A 14,673-nucleotide genomic window follows, 5' to 3' on the forward strand; every position below is an offset into this window, starting at 1 on the left:
AGACCCAGGCTGAATCTCGGCTTGGCTGGTAGCCGGTAGCATGTGTAGCACTGATGGCGCCGGTAGCTTCAAAAGGCGCCTGTCAGCAATGTTAGTGCGTGTTAATGATCCCCAGGTGGTCGAAAATTTGCGGAACACTTCACAACGGTACCTTTTCCTATTCTTTTGTGTTGTTGCGACTGAAGTAAGGATGATGAAATTGCAGGCATGCCCACTGGCTCGAGCTGCAAGCCACAACCATCCACCGCCGTGGCTCAGTGGTTAGAGCATTCGGTTATTGAGCCGGAGTAATAATAGTTCAAAACCGGTAGCAGCGGCCGCGGTTCGATGGAGGCGAAGTGCTGACTGCGCCCATGAGCTGGCCGATGTCGGCGCACTTTATAAGATTCCCAGGCGGTCATAATTATTCCGGAGCCCTCCACTAAGGCCCCTACTTCTCTCTTTCTTTTGTTACTCTCATCTTCCTCCTTTCCCTTTCGGCGCAGTTCGGGTGTCCATCGAGATGAGTCAATTACTGCGTCATTTCATTTCCTGAAGAGCCAATTTTTTTCAATTCAGAGACGTATAATATCAAAATTCTAATGTGGACAACTGGCGCTGATCGTTTACGTTACCACGGGTGTAGTAGTAGTAGAAGACGTTTATTCGGCCGTAATTTACAGGCCGAGCATGTCGACCGCCTGGGCGACCAGAAGTCTCTGTTCTTCCTCCCATTTATAATCACTATTAAATTCTTTTAAATGCTGAGCCCCGACCCGGGGACACAGATCAAGCTCCTCCAGCTGTTTGAAGATGCCGCCGCTGCCCAAGGGATAGCAGCCGTCGTTTAAGAAGGGAGCGGCTTCGGGTCGCTCCTCTGTATCCGCTGGTAATAAAGTTTCACTACCGCCACTACCACTTGAACTAACACCTCACAGGTCTCGGGCTTTTTTGCACTTCGACGCTGTGCAAAAACGGCCGCCAAGCCCGGAATTCGATTACTTGTGATGCTTTCTATGGTCAGCTACCGAACGGCACATCCCCTGAGCCACCCTGCAGGTAAAATGCAAGCACCAGGCCACGCCTACGGTCCTGTGCGAGCGACTCGTGACCGCGTGCGCAATCGAAGTCTTTGCCTAGTGACTGCAGTTCCTCATTCAGACCGAATGGCAAGTGGAAGACGACAAAAACAAAGTTGTGCTTCCGGCGCGAGCGTTCGAACAACTGGACGCTCTACCAAGAAGACAGAGAACGGACGTTCGGCGACTTCTGAAGTGAGTTTTCTTTTTTTAGGCAATCTGGTGTGACACCGCTGGTACACCCAAAGTGATTAGCCGCAAATACTCTTTGATCGGTTGTAGTTCTTAGCGATGGGCTTAAGCCACGACGGCGTCTTAGTGCGTTCAGCAGAGGTCAAGGATGCGAGGTGAGATTCCCGCTACGGCGTCACTCATAGCCTGAGTCGTTTTGGGACGTTAAGCCCCCCCTACACCACCTTTCACAAAGCTGTCTCATTGACAATGTGCAGATTTATGACTTTAAACCCGCTACACCATATCACAAACGAGCTGAACGAAGTACTTGTCTGATGGTTGTGATTTTAACGTTGTGAAGATGGGCGTATATTGATACGTGAGCGCATTGGTCAGTCTGTTAGCAGGCGATAATTGGAAGCCCGTTCACTCTTTTGCTAGCCGGTGGCTGAAAAAAAGTGCTGAGGTCGTTCCTTCCTAGTTCTAGGGGAACGATTAACTGCAGAGCTGAGAAAGCATTGCTAGCTCCTCTAGATGGGAATGCGATCAGCCCTTTTCGAATTACTGTTAGGTGGCTGTGTGTGATTGCAAAGTCGTAAGTGCGGTGGAAGTGTAACGATTAGAGGTTCAGGATTTTAAAAGACATTGCATGAAATTCGGTGCGGCCCGACGGACTATATACGGCCACGCTTGCTAATGGCAGATTCTAATGGTTTTTTTTTTTTTTTTTACTGTTAGCTCTGCTGTTGCCTTCTATATACAATAATGTCTTTTTTTAATCCAGAAAGGAATACTTGGCCTTCACATCGGAATTTCCAGTGTCGCGTCCAGAATGTTCGTTTTTGCTATGGTGCATTTATGCAAGTGTCACTTTAATTTTCGATATGAAACGAGACTCTGCTGCTTGGCAACAGTGTTGACGGCCGTTTGCATTAAAGACGCGAAAATGCTTTCTGAAAAGATATTGTCACAGATGGGTCCTTAATCACACAGGCTAGGCACAGGCCGCAAACAGAGAAACAGAGTCCCAGCTCCGAGAGCACGCGAGTTCCTCACTTCTTCGTCCTTTCGGCGCCGCCCGGGGACACCTGGCGGCAATATTTTGGTGTTTCTAAATTTAACCACTGTCTCAGTATGGAAGAGAAGTCACTATACCCTGCTTTCTATTGGTAACAATCGCTTTGACACTTGTTTTAAGTCGGTACTATCTGCCCGAGAAGTGTCCTGTTATTGACGCACAAAGCTATTTTCTTCGCCTCGTACTTAATGAGCGTGCAAGAAGCTGCCGGTTTTCATGCTCGTAGCAGTCCTCATCAGGACCAAAAGGCAGCGTTTCTCCGGCGTCACTTCGGCGTCACTTCGGCGTCTCGTTTACCGGAGTCCCTCGAGGCGAAATTCCGGCGCTCTAAGCGACGCGGCGTAGCAAGACGCAAATGTCTGGCAAGGGCAGATGTGAACGTTGGTGCCTGAAATACCTCGCAGCTGGGGACTAGTGGGGACCAATGACTGACCACGCATTGGCAACGATTTCCAGATTAATCCGCGACGCTGCTGTATGTATACGTGAAAGGCTTTTCTAAAAAAGGCTTTTCTTAAAGGCTTTTCTTGTGAAACGCAGCTAGCCCTATTCATTCATGATTTACATGCTAATCTCGATTCTAACCTACAGACCGACACCATTTTTCTGGATTTTGCAAAAGCATTTGACAAGGTACCTCGTAAACGCATAATCCTAAAACTTTCCCGTTTGAACCTGCCCCCCGACATAGTAAAATGGATAGAAGAATTCCTGACTAATCGCTCACAGTTTGTCGTTGTTAACAATCAAAATTCCAATCCGCTACCAGTAACATCAGAAGTCCCTCAAGGTTCTGTACTAGGCCCGCTTCTATTCCTAATTTATATTAATGACTTACCGACCAATGTGTGCTCTAATATTCGCACGTTTGCTGACGACTGCGTTGTTTATCGCACAGTTACTAACGCCTCCGACCCAACATACCTTCAAGATGACCTAAACCACATACAGGAATGGTGCGACCGTTGGCTAATGGAACTGAACCCTCATAAATGTAAACGTTTGTCCTTCCACCGCTGCCGTAACCCGCTTGATTTCCCATATGTAGTCGCTAACGTTCACCTGCAGTCTGTTCCCTCATACAAATACTTAGGCGTCACGCTGTGTAACAACTTATCATGGGCTACACACGTTACTAACATAATTTCCTCGGCTAATAAAACTCTCGGATTCTTACGACGTCATCTTCGCCACGCCCCACAACAGGTAAAATTACTAGCATATAAATCTCTTGTCAGGTCAAAGTTAGATTACGCATCGGCAGTTTGGAACCCTCATCAAGTTTACCTTATCAATGCGCTCGAGTCACTTCAAAACAGAGCAGCCAGATTCATTCATTCCTCCTATTCGTACGACATCAGTGTGACATCTTTAAAAGCGGAATCCAGTTGAGCGCCCCTTTCACTTCGTCGTCGTATTTCTAGCCTCTGCCTATACCATAAATTTTTCCATAGTTCGCTGCGCTGCGCTCCCTACATTGCCCCGCCAGCCGGCATATCCCACCACATTCGTCATCCTTTCCAAGTGTTTCGCCCCCGTGCCCGTACTGTTACCTGTGCCGCTTCTTTTTTCACCGTGTTTCTGTAGACTGGAACGACCTCTCCAATGACATCGCTACCATCTCATGCCCATCCACATTCGCCGAAGCTGTTACCAACCATTTTTCAAAATAACACTTGTTCATTTGACTGTTTGTACCCACCCCTTATGTAATACCCCCAGTGGGTCTTTAAGGTATTAAAATGAAATGAAATGAAATGAAATGAAATGAAATGAAATGAAATGGGCGCGGCCCGTTTGTCACGTTTCTCGAAGGCAGAATTGTTTCCGCACCACTGTCCTCCTTACCCCCGTAGTAGGTTCCCGTCATCGATGAAGAGGACAACTAACTACGGATAGGGGATAACTGAAGGGATTTTCCCACTGTCTCTCCCTACCTTCGTCTGGAGACGCCACTATCGTATACCCTCATGTGTTTCGCCGCCCTCTCCTGCAGCCGCCGAGTGATAACGCCGGTAGACGAGATGCTGACTAGACGCCGAAGAAATGCTGCCTTGTGCTCGGGCCTTAAGACGCCATAAAGAGCTTCGAAACACCTCTCGAACAATCTGTGCGCGTGTGTATACGAGTTATGAGACATCAGGGAGGACGTGCAGTCGTAAAACGCCGCCAAATCCTCCGAAATGCCTTCCAGAAGCTCGATAGGCGTCAGTGTAGAAGTTATGAGTTATTAGCAAAGAAGTGACACCGGTTCACGTTACATAGTGCGAGTCGCGTGGACTGTACCTGTGAAGGGAGAGGGTAAGGTGCGGATGAACGGGACAGCACTGGAGTTCTGCATCGGCAGACTTCAAGGGAGCTACAATCTGTGAAATATTTTAGTGTATAAGGACGTGGTGGCTCTATACAAGTAATTGTACTGGGCTGTGTTACCTTTACTAGCCACTGCAACCACAGCTCTACCGGCTAGAAAATGAAGAATATATGATTGCACGGAAAACTCCACGCAGGCCTTTTGCTCTGATCATTGAGCTGCCTAGATCGTTCTTAAATAGCTCCAACGGGGCAAATGCAGCGAAAAACCCAAAAGGCAAGGGGTGGATTGTTCTTATGTGTAATCTGAGAATCCTTTTCCTTGTCTTTTTTTTTTTTCATTCCGCACGTCGTAGTCATTTTAAGCGAAGCTCAAATTAGCCCAGCTTTCCTCCTCTAGTGATTGCCTTAAGTAGTGTCGTCCGCTTCAGCCGCTGCCATATGCCTATCTCTGCTTTGCGAAAATACGTTTTTCTTCTCGATAGGCTTTCCACTCCGTGAGTCCATTGCTCATCATCAACTGGCTTGATGTTAACACCGCATGAGACATATTTGGAATTGCGGTCACTAATTAATGAAAGTTCTCACCAGTTGAGAGGTGTTTTGTTGAATCAGTAATGCGCTCATTGTGAATGGGAAATGTGTTGCTGATGTAATCTTGAAAATTCGTTTTAATGGGCTCGAGAAATGCGCTATTGAGTAAATAAACTGGTCAAAACTTATGCAGATCCTTGCGCTGCAGAGTGCTTCATGGCTTCCGTGTAGCTTTCGAACACGATACTCATCAACCTGTCAGATGACCCAGGTGTAAGAATCGAAAGCAGCGCTTTGACAAGTGACGGATGAAAATACCTGCACTGTTCTTATACAAAGCATCATTGGTGTGAACAAAGAAAGGAAAAATCTGCACATTGGAGAAAAGTGTTAACAGTATTGGGAGTTGAAGGTGAGGCTACAGATGCCAACTTACGGCATTGGCTTACGTTAACTGCGACGTTGTGCGTATAGAGGCGTGGTAACGGAGGCTTGCAAGAAAAGAAGTTTATACAAGATTCCTTTTTGATGTGCCACTCACCAGCCAATATTAAACTCTTTGAATACAGAAAAATTTTCATGAATCGCCGAAGATTGCTAACGAGCGATGAAAGATGTGCCTAATTCACTGAGAGGAAAGAATTGAAGGGGACACACATAAGCTCCAGCTTAATGGGTTAAGAACGGGATAGCGTTAATACGTTAATCCACATATATACGAAGTTGCTCATCATCTACTTTGCATTCATATATAGCTGGGAGTGGTGCAGCGTTTAAACGATGCGTCATTACCCTGCGATGGCAGGTGTGCTGCCACCCGTGGGGCTTGTGCCACCCAAGTTGCTCTTCCCGAGCGACCTCTCGCGACCGATCATTAACTTAACTGCTACGTGCTACGGAAGGCAGGCTGCTCAGAATCTGATGGGCAGGCTGTGATGACGCCACAAGGTCACGTGACCTAGGTGGCCAACCTGCCCCCTAGGCTGCTTCTCTGGGATTTCTCACAGATTTTTCGCTCGCTATCATCAACGCCGACGCCGAGACCTGACGCCTGCCTCTCTGCGACACGAGCTGCTTAACGCTGTCACGTTAAAAGAGTTTGCAACAATAACAACTGGTATAACTCGTTCGAGCTACTAGACACCTTTAGCATACCGTGTACCATACTACCGTTACCGTTACCGGAGGCCCGCCCACCGGCGGTGAGCGCGCGTTGATTAGTCCCGATGCTGCTGGCGCGCGCGCAGCTGCCAGGTACGTGGCGCCATCTGGCGCCGTCAAAATGATTTGCACATGCGCATTGGCTGCGCGCGGCTCCCGGTACTCCGGTACCGGTTACGGTAACACGGTACGCGGTATGCTAAAGGTGTCTACTGTGCCCCGCCGCGGTGGCTCAGTGGTTACGGCGCTCGGCTGCTGACCCGAAAGACGCGGGTTCGATCGCGGTCGCGGCGGCTGAATTTCGATGGAGGCGAAATTCTAGAGGCCCGTGTGCTGTGCGATGTCAGTGCACGTTAAAGAACCCCAGGTGGTCGAAATTTCCGGAGCCCTTCACTACGGCTTCTCTCATAGCCTTAGTCGCTTTGGGACGTTAAACCCCAATAAACCAAAGGTGTCTACTGTAACGCGAGCTACTGTAACTCTTCTGGCTCAGTTGCTGCGGTACGCGAAGCAGGCTTTCTCGATCCTTTTCGTAAACAGGTATCACCTAATCTGCCGTGTTTACGCAGCACCTGAATGGCGAGCCTTGGATGTTCTGCGCAACGGCCTTACGCGGACCCGCCCACATGGTTGACCCGTCTGCGCTACACCAGCAGTTGGTACACCGCGTCTCCCATCGACGCTGAACTCCCTTGTACTGCAGCGGAGGACCAAAGCTGCCAGATCTTTGACCACTTGCCCGTATGGAATGAGGTTTTCTACTGCATCCACTACGAGCTTCGAGCGTCCTCTAGAACGAACGGCCAGCTTTCGCTGGTAAGCCTCGGTCCAGGCCGCCGTTGCCGCCCCACGGCCAAAGACTTCATGGACTGGCAGAAGGCGAACTACCTTCTCAACTGGCTTTTGAAAACACACCGATGCATAGACGCCCTTGAACTCCTTTACTGGGATGTTTATGACAAGGTGTCCCACCCGTACGACCATCTCTTCTGCGAGGCCTTCAGCGAGAACAAGTGGGTGAAGACACTCAAGATCACCTTTTCCCAAAGTCACAGACACGAGAAGCTTAGCGCGCTGATCGCGTCATGCGTGCGCCTAGAACGACTCGAGTGCTACTTGTCGCTTCCAGCCGCGCTGTCCTCTGCACTGGCAACTCTTCTACGGACGACCACATCTCTGACTGTTCTCATTATTGGATCGTTGCGAATAACCGAACAGGAAGCTGACGATTTCTTGGCCGCGTTGCGTGAAAACCGCACTCTGAAGGAACTCTCAATGACCGAGCCGTACAACGCAGCGGTTTCACTGCTCAACCGGGCCGAGTTCGCCGAGTATCTAAAGAACAGCACCACGTTAACGACGTTCAGGATCAGGCCTCTGGAAGCGACTTGCTATGAGCGCGAAAGTTGGTGGCTCTGGATCCTGGAAGGCGTGTCGGAGAACAGAACGATCACCAACGTGAGATTCGAAAATTTGGTCGTGGGCCAAGAAACCTCCCCAATAATAGGCAAGATTTTGACGCAGAATACGGTTCTTCGTTGTCTCAGCTTGACGTCGATAAGAAAGCCGGATGATTTCAGATTATCGACAGTGAATACCTGGTGGCTGGTGGCTTTCGTGGAGAACAAGACACTGGAGGAGATATCGCTGCATTTTCACATGCTGTCGATGGTGGAGTGGGAGATGGTATTCGCATCTGCGGCCCGAAAACAGAACCTGAGAAAAGTGACGGTAAATGTGATTCCCCACGATCATTACTGTATTCAGGAATTGTACAGGCTGATACGTGAGGCTGGCGCGGAGGAGAAGGTAGTCATTGACGCTGGAAGTTACTTTGTTGGAGATCACCAGAACACACTGGACTGTCAAGCCTTCTCAGAGGTTCGTGGACTTCGCAGGCAGTGTACGAAACTGGACATCTGCCGAGCTTTGCAGCAAATTCCATCGCTGGACCACCTCACGAGCTTGCTACTGCGGATCCCAGCTGTTGACCTCGATGATTCGCTAGCCACGGATCTTAGCGAGTGCATCAAAACAACGACCTCGCTTCAGAAACTACGTCTGACTACAACGTGGGGTGATGAGGCGCTCAACGTTCCAAACTGTTCATGGAAAATCGTCGTTTCGTCTTTTCTTGAGAACAAAAGCCTGGAAGAAATTTTTGTAGCCGCAGTTTACATCGAAGACGAAGATATCGAGCGTCTGGCGGATGCAGTCAAGCTGAGCAGCGTCGTCCGTTGTGCAGAGTTTACCGGTGAAAACTCGGATAAAATAGACGTGTTTTATCGGCGATTGTCCGTGGATATCGCGGAAAACTACAACCTCCAGCGCGTCAACTTTCTGTACCCGGCGAAACGGAATTCCCCAGAGTTCAAGGCCTGGTATGCCGTTTGGGAAGTGGCACGTCGGAACTGTGACCTTGTCGAGCTCGCCGCTGTGTTCGTCAACGGCATGCGGTTCGACCGGTACGTACGTCCGAGGTTGTGCCATGTCTTGAACCGCGCTTGGAAATTAGCGAAGCTTCGGCAGATTCGAAAAAGATCGTATTTCTGGCTGAGAGTTATGAAACGAAAGTCACTTTAAAAAGGCTGCTACGCCATTCCAGATGTTTTCATCGTAACATTAAGAGGACACAGGAAGACACAAAAGCACAGGAAAAACGGGCAGTTTCTAAACTCATGGGCTTAGCAGAAGCGATGTAACGTATTTTGAAGTGAGACCGAAATAATTGCGCATACGTTTCTTTTGCATGTACTTTTGTTCACGAGTCTGGGTTTATTTTATAGGCATAGGGAAAGAAAAGGAACAACTGCCCTTTCTTCTCTTTTCAAGCAGGAAATTTGCATCGGAAAGCAGTTTAATCTTCATTTTTTTGCGAGAATTTTCGGGAACATACTGCGCAAATGGCCACGGACGTATGCTTATTGCGCTTCCCTAGAAGGGGGGCCCGTTTCCATGCTTCGTCGAATGCCACCAGACAACATAACACAGATTTTAACCGCGATGGTTTTTGATGTCTTTTTTTGAGCATGTGTTCTTGCCTTATAAATGTACTGCCCCACAATGACGTCATCGTGCGCCTCCCTTACGGCGCTTTGCAGTGGAGAGAAACCTGAGCACTGCCACAGCTTTGATCGGAGATTGCTCACGATTTCAAATACTGGCACAAAAATGATTTCCTTTGCTTCCCCTGCAAGCTTCCCATATTCGATCGCTTTAAGCTAATTGAATTCCCAGAAAATTATATATTTAATCTGAAATTTTATTGTGGATAAAATAGGTGACAGCTTCACAGCGACGTAAATGCTGAAGGAGGTCCTCATGCAGTGGCTTCAAGGAAAAAATTCAAGGGGACACTTTGTTGACCTAAAGTGTGGTGTGGCGAAAGCCTTAAGCGCAATGTTTCTGCTTGTGTCACTGATGTGTGGTTAAGATGATAAGCTTCGCCTCAAAGAGTGGGACGCGACAGCGTCTTGCAACGCTGCCAGGTAGTCCACAGAACGCCATCGCCCGTTCGGCATTACGCCTTGCTCGTCGGTAAATTGGTTTTTGAGGAAAGGAAATGTATCTGTTTCGCATATCTCGGTAGACACCTGAACCTCGCCGTAACGGGAAGGGAGGAAGATGGGAGTGAACGAAGACACCGTATCAACTAGACGCGCCTTTGTTTATTCCTAACCATCGAGCTAGGATGGCGGAGTGGTTAGCGTGCTCGTCTCGCACTCCAGAGACGCCGGTTCGATCCCCCAACTCGACCAATTTCCAGTTCGGCTTTGTTTATTTATCCTGACTGACTAGAAAGAATAATTAGGCTGATTGGTTAATTCAGCAATGAGCTACCCTCAGCCCCACTTACTTGGAGCATTACCATACGATCCCTTTAATTCGTTGCATGGTTACTAGCCAATATACAATTGGCCCCGCTTCAAATTCACGCAATTTGACGTCACGACCATTTTGACCAATTGAAAAGCGTGACATTTCTGTCAACTCCTGCTTACAACGATGAGGTATTAAAGGCTTCCGCCTTAAAAAAAAGGGTAATTCAAAAACACCGAAACAGAAATCGACGCAGAAAGCATCACGCAACTCTGAGACCTCGAGGTGCGGAAATTGGTGCTCCGTTCCCTTACGTGGAAGAGTTATGCCTTCAGGTTTGATTCTTGCATGTTTCACCCTTTTTCAGGTGCTGTGCCAACGCCCTGGAAAGAGTGGCCAACCGCCCAGCGCTGTTGAAAAAGGTCGCCGAGATGGCATCAGTCAGCGAAGTTGAGGCAGCTGCCATGATTCGCCTAGCACTAGTCCGCTTGGAACCCATGGACGTGTTCATGCGACTCTCGGGGGTAGTCCGGGAGAGGGTTGTGTGCCACCCACGCGGAGACGGCCGCGTGCAACTGCACGACCTGAACGACTACTGCTGGGCTTCTTTGAGGCGTTACCTGACCTTGGACGACATAAAGCAACGCCCTCAACTAGAACGCAAAGCTGGGCGCGTTGCTGCCCACATTCGGGATCGGAGATTCCGCGCGAAATAAAAATTCTCGAGGAAAGGGCTGGCGCAGTAGCTGTCATATTCGGTGGACGCGTGAACCACGTGATGAAAGAAAGAAGGAAGAAAGGCGAATAAGGTAGCAGGGGAAAAACTTGTAGGGTTTTAAACTGAGCAGAAGTGCGAAAACATGCGTTCAGCCTGGTTGGCTCATGGTTTTGCTTTGATGGGCCGTCGGCACGTCTGGCGACGGCATTAGACTCAGGTTAAGCTCTGGTCGGGTTCCGGTTTGCAGATGGAAGTTGGTCGTGTGTTCGGTTATAGCAGCAGCCTGTTCGGCTGCTGCGATAGCCTAGTGATCTCGGGCAGTGGCCTGCGAAGTTGATCTGTTCGCGCTGCCACAGGTTCGACTATTTCTTTTAAACTTTGCGTCGCTGTTGCTAGGCAACGGCACAGCAAAGATCAAGACAAGATTCTAAAGCGTCATCGGGAAGGGCTCCCACAGGAGCTGCCACAGATGGCCACAGATGCGTAATTCCGTTCTCTGCACAGTACAGTCCTCCGAAATAAAGGCCCCGCCTCTGGATTCCTCTGAGCTTCTACAAAAGCGATTTTGGCTCAGAACTGTCTTAAAACACAACTTCAGGGGTAAAGCACCTTTAGGACGAACTCTAGATGATTGCGTGATGTAAGGTCTTGGAGTGAAAAACAATGGCTGCGGCTTAGCTTAGCTGACCCTGGTTATGAAAGCGAAAGTCACGCTTGCATAACTACCTTGAAGTCACTATGCGGCCCGGTATGCGCGTGTGTGCGTGTGCTTGTGTGCGTGCGTGCATGTGCGTGTATTTGTGCGCGTGTGCTTGTGTGTGTATGTGTGTGCATGTGCGTGCGTTCGTGTGTTCGTGCGTGCGTGTGCATGTGTGTGTGCGCGTGTGTGCGTGCGTGTACGTGCGTGCGTGTGTGTGTGCGCGTGTTCGTGCGCGTGCGTGCGTGTGTGTGTGTGAGAGAGAGACCCTTTCAATGGAGAGGTACCACCGAATACTCCGAGTTAGCGTTTGTTGCACTTGACTCAACTAGAAACCTTCACAGCCAACATACATGCATGTAAAAAATCGACAGAGACGGGGGGCATGACGATTTGAAGAGGGTGCCACTCGCCACACCAAATTTTGAAGCTATAAAAAGCCTGCTATGGGATTCCTATATATGCAAGGGCACTCACAGCCAGGTGTTGGACGCAACAAACGTTTAAAAAATATTTTAATTCCGTTCCAAAGATTACCTAAATGCTCACTCTCACGATCTAGACCCATCGCTAGCGCCATGAACCATGACGTCACAAGGGGAGTAGAAAAATTAGTTTTAGTGACGTCATACCAAAATACAGTGACGTACGATGAGCGGGGCACAGCCGCGTGAGCGCAGTCGACGCACCAGCGAGCCGCGTTTGCTGCTAACCGCCACTCGCTGGGTTTGCGGCGCGCCGTTGCGAACAGCGTCGCAACGTCCGATTGCAGCTCGTTGCCTGCGTCCGGCCTACTAGATGTCAACGGCGGGCCGCTCGCGGCAACAACAACGACGGGAAGCGGCAGACAATGCGAGTGCGGAGAGCGGCAGCGTCATGATGACATAGGGCGCACTCCTTGGAGCCCGGCGGCCTGCGCCAGTCTTCGTGCCGAACGCCGGCATCTGAAGAACTCGATAGTAATGTTTGTTCACGTTCATAGCAAACCCTTGGATACATGAATATCAAAAATGCATCGTTTCTGACGATCCTTGGCAAATACCGAGTTCCTGGTAGAAGTGATGACTGCGATGCAAGCAAATTTCATCCCATAGCCGGTTTTGTGCTGCTGCTACCTGGTGCGGTTCGCCTGCCGTCTGCTAGCTCTGTTGCTGAAGACGTCGTGGAAATCGAACACATATTTTATTATGGGACGAGTTCACAGTAAAGGGGTGCCGAGCGGAGCACGTTTCTGAGCGCTGGCCAGTCCCGAAGCGCCCTCAGCTGCGGAGTCTATGGGAATCCAGCTAGGCCTAGCGACGACTAGGGCAGTCTGGGACCAGCGCGCAGGTCGTCGGCCGGCGTTGCCGCAGGCAGTGTCGTTGCCGAAAGATCCACTTTTAGCACAGTCATGCTGTCGTATCTCGAATCTAGAAAGCATCCTTTCTGGTAGCATGGCTGTTTTGCATTTTATTGTGCGGACGTGAGGTACGCCGAGTCTGCCGGCCGGTCGGCCAGCCTGGATACCGTCTGCCGGCGTCATAAAAGCGAGCTAAAGAGTGTTCTTGACGTAAATAATACACCATGGTACAAGAAATGTGAAAAAGTGTCATTTTGAGGATCGCTGACCAATACTGAGCTGCTGGTAGAGGCAACAACTGTGATATGAGCAAATTTCTTGCCACAACCGCCTAGCAGCTGCCGCTGGCCAGACGTTGGAGTCCGGCTGGCCTGGCGCTCGCTAGCTCCGCTGCCGAAGGCGTCGAGGAGATTGACCATACTATTATTTTATTGTGGGATGATTCTCTTAACACTAAAGCTATTTGTGAAAAGTAGGCCTTTTATTATAGCGCAGGCGACTTCCGAAGCGCCGGCCGCTTGCTAAACAGGCTATAGGCCTAGCGATGACCACGGCATCCAGGCAGCAGCAGAGCTCGTCGCCCGGAGCGCCCGCGAGCGGTGCCGTTGACGAAAGCTCCCAACATAAGCAGACATGCCTTGTCGCTGCTCGAGTATAGCTGGCAGTTCTGATAACAAGGCGATCTTGTCTTTTCTTGTGATATTTGTACACCATCCCAAGCAGCGCGCAGGTACTGCTGCACGGCAGTGTGACACCGGTTGTGGGCGCAGCTTGGGTAGAGCGGCGCAGCGATGCTTACTGGCATTTTGCAAAGTGTTTCGCATCCTCACGCGAACCCGCGAAGGCGATATTAGCGTGCGATAAAAAAAAAAGTCGATGTCCTCACTCATTGGAATCAGATCTGTCAGAATCCGAGCTGCTGGGACTAGACATGCAGTTGTTTGTTTTCATGCGCTGGTCAGCACGTGTGTGAGAAAGCAGACGATGCAGCAGTAGGTGCGTCACAACTTTTGTGGCCCCACGTGACAGAGCGAAGTAGTTGATCTTCCCCCTCTGTGACGTAACTGTACAACTCGGCGTTCCGAAACCGAGAATCGTTCACCTAAAAATGATATAATAAATTATTCACTGTGAATATATGAATCTTTGAGTGTGTATCATGCTTCCTGGAGCCATAAGAAACGTTTGAAACTAAGAACGCGCGAACCACAAATTTGGTGTCTCCACCCCTTTAAGGGAATGGAGAGAGGTGCGAGTGAAATCTGAAAGAGGAGCAGTTTTTCTCATATGGGCACCAAGTGTTCGAGCCGAGCCCGAGGCCCTGTAGGATAACTGTATGAAAACTGTACGTATCTGATTTCGGGATTTCATAACAGGGGGGCTGGCGCGAACGCCGAACCCCCACTACCAAAATTTATATGCCCCAACTACCCCAGTTAGGCGTAGTGGCGCGCTTCAGCCTGCCGCAGTGCAATGGCAGGCCTCCACACGGAGCCCCGACCTTGCATATCGCCGGCGACCCAGCACCAGGTAAGTATGCCGACGCATCTGCTGAAAACGGACGCCATCTGATTCATACCTCTCTTCAGTACCAGTGACCAATGCACTTCTTACACGAAGTTCCTTATTCCGCACTTGTCAGAATCTTGTTGAAAAGCAACTACTCGGCGCGACCGCCGACACGAAGGAGTAACTCTAGTTAACCTACCAGTTTAGTGTAGCGAAAAGAAACAAAACAAATTCGGTGTTAGATGTGTTTGCACCTTGTGACGAAGTTGCACG

At 49.7% G+C, this 14,673-nt stretch overlaps 1 non-coding gene across 1 annotated transcript; it reads right to left on the reverse strand.

Moving 5' to 3' along the window:
* Nucleotides 1-14,266: 14,266 nt before the first annotated feature.
* On the reverse strand, nucleotides 14,267-14,429 carry LOC149352981 (U1 spliceosomal RNA). The gene has a single exon (XR_016291968.1). It is a non-coding gene; the product is annotated as a U1 spliceosomal RNA (small nuclear RNA).
* Between the last annotated feature and the right edge of the window lie 244 nt (nucleotides 14,430-14,673).

This window comes from Amblyomma mixtum, chromosome 3 (genome assembly GCF_055824585.1).
Source record: "Amblyomma mixtum isolate Tamu chromosome 3, ASM5582458v1, whole genome shotgun sequence".
Classification (NCBI taxonomy): domain Eukaryota; kingdom Metazoa; phylum Arthropoda; class Arachnida; order Ixodida; family Ixodidae; genus Amblyomma; species Amblyomma mixtum.